Source organism: Poecilia reticulata, chromosome 10 (genome assembly GCF_904066995.2).
Source record: "Poecilia reticulata chromosome 10, P_reticulata-male-v2, whole genome shotgun sequence".
NCBI classification, from domain to species: Eukaryota; Metazoa; Chordata; class Actinopteri; order Cyprinodontiformes; family Poeciliidae; genus Poecilia; species Poecilia reticulata.
The window spans coordinates 24,879,968-24,885,772 of record NC_088839.1 but is presented as its reverse complement, the minus strand read 5'-3'; positions in this window follow the sequence as shown (position 1 = coordinate 24,885,772).

Here is a 5,805-nt window from a genome sequence, read left to right as displayed (position 1 = left end):
AGACTTTAAAAAATGGCTTTTGTCCTCTGTGAAGACAGTGTTTATTTGCCTGAGTGAACCTGAAGGGCTGCGAGATCTTTTGTAGGGTTACCTATGCGTAGGTGACAACATGCTAGCTGACCTTGGTTAGCATTACCTCAGGCCTTAATCAGATTTCTGTGCTGCAGATTGAAGATATGTTGACCGATACAACGAGCTCACATGTCATAATTTATCAGCCCGGCCCTGTCACTCTTAATGTAAAGCCATGTGAGCTTAACTGGATGTTATGAACGCAGCACATGTTGTGTGAAATGGCCTCTTTCAGCAGAATCACACCGACACATTCAATCTTTTTCCAACCCAAAGCACTCGCTCCAGTGTTTGTTAGTATTAGTCAGGTTTTGCCCCGCCTCCTGAAAACGACCATTTAAAAAAGAAAAACCTCTGATCAGCCTCTCAGCTTTGAAATTCTCGGCCTTCTTTAAGGATGGGAGGCGTTGAACCCCTGCCCTGGGTCACACTGTGTCACCGACCATCTTTTAGGGGTTAATACGCATTTTCCTCTGTTATCACAGATGTTTGATGTCAGCAAAAGAAAATGCAGGGGTCACTACATAAATAAAAAAATAAAGGTTTTCCAAACCAATTTTTTCAAAGACTTTGATATTTTTACTTTCATTAAAAGCTCATTTAGGCCCATTTTACTTATCTTATTGTGCAGAAAATTCATTTAGTTGTTCACATAGTAAAATGTTTTTAAAATCACAACTTTTTTTAGAATCTGGCTCTCTGAAGAGTAATCCTCCACACTTTGGTGGTTCACTTACTTTATCTCTGGTGCCACCGTGAGGTTTGAGCCAATTAAAAATAAATGTTGCATGACTCATAGCCATTTCTGACCTGTGAACAAAAGGCAACAAATTAGAAGCAAAATTAAACTGCTTTTCATGAATTATTAGCTGCTGCGCTGCAAAAACACAAAATCCTACGAAGTACTTTTTGTCTAGTTTCTAGAGCAAATATCTTAGTACACTGGAATTAAGACAAAACTGACATACAAGTAACTTTTCAGCTTTAAATATTGATGAAAAAGTTCTTGTTCCACTGGCACATTATTTACTTAAAACATGGGAAAAAATTCTTCTTATAAGTGAAATAATCTGCCAGTGGAACAAGAACTTTTTCATCAATATTAAGGAATTATTTACTTAAAATAAACTCCTATTTCCTTCTGAAAGTCACTTATAAGTAAGTTTAGTCTTATTTTGAGTGTACTAAGATTTTGTGTTTTTGCAGTGTAACAACTGAATGAACCTTTTGAACAAACTGAAGAATAAAGATTTCTTAGTCATGTTTTATAAATGCCTTCAAAAACTTTCCAAACAGAAGGTCAGATGCCTCCCAAAAAACCCCCACCATGTTTCTTAGTTTCCTAATGTTTTGCAGTTTCTTTTGCTTTCAGCGAAGAAGAAATGCCAAAAAAATACAAATACAATTGACAGAAATAGAATCAGTCACAATACAACCAGGAAACAAACACACAGTTCCCATTGGGCCTATCAGGCCAAGTTACTGATGAGGATGATGCCAAGAGACAAATTAACATTTTTTGTATCTGTATTTTTTACCATATGAGAAAAGTCGACATGTAATTCTGATAAATAAAATAAGAGTATCGTTGGGTCAGTATTCGGGTTTCCAATATAAATGTGCACAAATGTGGTCGATATTCCACTAATGTTGAAAAAACACAGGACCAAAAATTGCTAAAATAATTTTTTAAATAAATATTGAACAAATAAACATAAAGAATTCCTTCACTTTGATTATTAAAAGGTTGTTTTCTGATTTAATTCTTCTGTAAATGTCTCAGTCAGCTGAAAGTGTCTGCCGTCAGTTTGAAATTTGGGAGTTTAATCCTAAAATCCTGCACTGTGACATGTGTTGGGGGCGTCCTTGGCTAAGATTATAAAACTATTAGAGGTTCAGACAGGCTTTATGTAGCAAGACAAAAAGAAAAAGAAGAAAGAACCAAGTTCTGGTGAGAGTTGAAAAACGGACTGGACTAACGGACTAATCCTCAGGTACACAAAGGAAACAATGCAGGGGAGTTTGTATGAATTGGTACACAGGAATAAAAAAACATTTATATCATTAGTTTACATTTAATACTTTACCAGCGGAGTAAATCTGAGGCTCAGTGGATTGTAGTTTGTTAGATGTTGAGTGGAGGAGGTAATTTAACAGCCGTTTGTTCAGGTATTTACAGAAATAATCTGAATTTTTCTTTTCTTTAGTAAATTGCATTGGGAATATTTGTAGCAAATTATCAGAGTTGGGTAGTAACGAGTTACATTTACTTGAGTAACTTTTTTGAAAAAAAAAAAAGTACTTTTAGGAGTATTTTTACTATAATGTACTTTTTACTTTTACTTCAGTAATTTTGTTATGAAGTATTGCTGCTCTTACCTGAGTAAAATTTCTGGATTTTCTACCCACTGAATGAAAAACAAACATGTTTTAACCAAAAATTCACCAGACACACACCTGCAGTTTGTTAAAGTTTCATCAGTTTTTTATTGAAAGAAACTGATTTATTTCAATAAAAGAAAGAAATTGAAATCAGTTTGAAAGAAACTGATTTCTTTCAATAAAAGTTAGGAAAAATTTTATTTTGCCTGATTTTGTTCCTTTTTGTTAGTTATATGAATTATTGTCATTCTCGTCATTAAAATACAAAAATTTTCAGTTGGCTTTAAAATATTAAATGATTGATAATTTGATCAATTACTTGAGTAAACTTTTTAACCAAATACTTTTTTACGCTTGAGTAAAAACACGTTGAAGTATTGCTGCTTTTACATGAGTTAAATGTAAAAGCTCATTCAGTTAAACAACCTGAATTTAACTGAATGAAGAAAAACGAGTGCCAAACATGACAGTTGGAACTTAGCATTAATTTTTCTCAAGAATAATGTATGACCCACATTAATTATCAGATTGAAGCGTTTTTTTTGTCCTAACCAGGGAGGCTGGAGCGGCGGACACTTGGGTTTTCACCTCCACATGCAGCTGAAGCTGTCACCAAGCTACTGAATCCAGCTAGCTGAAATATAAACTTATTCAGTGACCTGGGGTTAGCTCTGCGTTTGGCAACTCGGGAGTTGTGCCTACGCCAATATTTACACAGGAGCACCATAAGAAAGCTGGTGAGGGACATTTACCCCAACATTAGTGGGTCTCGGTGGGCATATCTGAGCCTGTGTTCACAGTCTGGACTGAGTGTGGATTAGAGGAAATCCACAATAAATTACAACTTGTGTGATTAGTGTTTTTAAGGTTGTTTGCTGCTTTACGTTTCCCAAATAAATCATTTAAGCTCAAAATTAATTTGGTTTTGATGAATTCACGTACATTTTTGAGCAGGATTAAATGGGTTTTATTCTTAGCAAATATATGTCTAAAACAAAGATAACACTGACTGGATAAAAAACAAGCAAAATGATAAAGTTCACAGCACCTATTTTTGATGCAAGAATACAGATATCACCTTTTTTAGCTAGTATTTTTACTTTTGGATGATTGAAGAGGGCCTATTATGCAATATTCACATTTTGCAAGTTTTTAATTCCAGCTGCTAACAACCCAACTACTTACTAAAATCACAAAGCTGTTTATTTGCAAAAATGAGCCATTTCAAAAACCTCCTGATTGTTAAGTCACATTCCACAGGCTCTGCCAACCCAAGCAGAACTCAGACCGTTACCTAGCAACCTAAGCAGAGCTCTGCCCGTTACCTAGCAACCCAAGCAGAGCTCAGCCCGTTACCTAGCAACCCAAGCAGAGCTCCAGGATGTCTGCTCAGCTGGTTTTACCGTTTTATAATGGCTGCTGAAAAAAGAAAAAAGTTTTGTTGTGGACTTACCATCCAGAAACCACTTGCTGCATTCTTGTTGGTTGTGCAGGAGGCTTCACTTCTGCTTTTCAAAGATGTATGGTTGTATAACTGTACATTTGTTTCCAGCCATTTTAACGTTTGAGTGTAAACGTAGAGTTAGGGGCGTGGCTAGCAGCAGATTATGGATTTAAAGAGACAAAATGTCCTAAAACGGCTCATTCTGAAAGATGTAGAACTGACCAGACTGAAATATCATCCTCCAAGATTGATTTTGTGTAAAATATGTAACAAACACATTTTGGATAGAACATAATTCTATCCTAAAATGATTGAAGAAGCATAACAGGTCACCTTTAAGCAGATCCTGAGGGCCTCTTCATCAGAAACAGATCTCTGTTATCACCTAGTTTCTCGTCTCCAGAGGTTTTCCAACCGTCTCTAATCCAATCCGATCCGTTATTAGCTGCATTTTTCAGCTTCATGCCAGAGCTAACAAGCCTCTGAGAACTTTAACAGCTGGGAATGTTAAAATCTCATGATGAGGATGAAGATCAATGAAAGCCGGAGCGCTCCACATAAATCATGCTGCTCTGAAAAGATGTTTTACAGCGCGCTGAAGCTCATTTCAGTGAGCAGTTCTCATGAAACCGAGGGCTCTTCTGGAATAAGTCACAATCGGTTGTGATTTTTCAAGCATTCAGTTTTATTTAATCTAAATCCCAAGTACATTTTAATGCTTGTGCAGGATGATTGATAACAGGCAGCTTTGATGCAATGCTGACAATAAGGAAAAGATTAGCGAGGAATGCTTTGCTGAACACTTTTTCGTAAAATGACATCAAATTGGGACACTGGTTCTCGAAGAGGAAACAATGAATCACTCAGATCCAGGTGCTCATTTGTTGAAGGTTGCACAAAAACAACTTCACGAGCCATTTGCTAAGCAAACACAGCTTACTCTCACAAGCAGCATGCAGACCTGACTGTAAAAACAAAAGCAAGGTGGGACGCTTCCAGTGACGGAGGAGGAGCCCGTCTGTGTGTCTGATTACAGCGAGGGGGTCAAAGGTTAAGAGGTGGCAATCAGAAGGAGTTTGAGTGACAGACGAGGTGGCTCTGTGTTCTGCGCTGAAAGGGGCGGCAGTATTTGTTCTCCAGGTGCAAACTGCATCATTACAACAAAGGTAATACCAAAACTCTTTTCTTAGAGACTCTTTCATTATTAGAACAAAACAATATTCATTACAGAAACCACTTTGTTGTGATCTTAATTTTGTTTGAAGAATTCAGGCATGTCAGTCCTAACAAAGCAATAAAATGGAAAATTTAGTTTTGAGGTTAATGGGGCAGTATTATGTGTATTTTTTAGCCATTTTGTAGCATAATTAAGCAACAATGTTTCCTTCAGTTGTTATAAAAATGCTATATATCAAATATGACTTAAGAGAAATTTCACTTTGTAACACCTTTAAATTGGGCCTCTGTCTCCTTAAAAACACCTGCTTCCTCTGAAACTTGCTCCTTTATTAACTTTTTAATAACGTTTTTACCAGCGCTGAACTGAGAAGTAGCTCCTATAACGAGTTCCACCGGGTGTTTGCTAATTGCTGCCGACTAGTCTGAAGGAGCTGGGCTGAGTAGAGCTGCTCTGTGAGGCAGAAGCTCTGAAACTGCATCTCTGAGGAGGAGCTTTGACCTCGAAGGCGGAGCTAGGTCCACCCAGGCGTTTTGCACAGCTGAATGGTTGCCATGGAGATTAAAGGATTCCTCAAACATGCATGAAAGCAACACAACACTCCAAGTGTGTTTTTGATGAGGGAATAACATTATAAAATAATACAAATATCAAAAAAAAATATTTTACATAATACTGCTCCTTTAAATTTGCACCTTGTTTTACAAAGAGGGAACAAAACTTGTGCGAA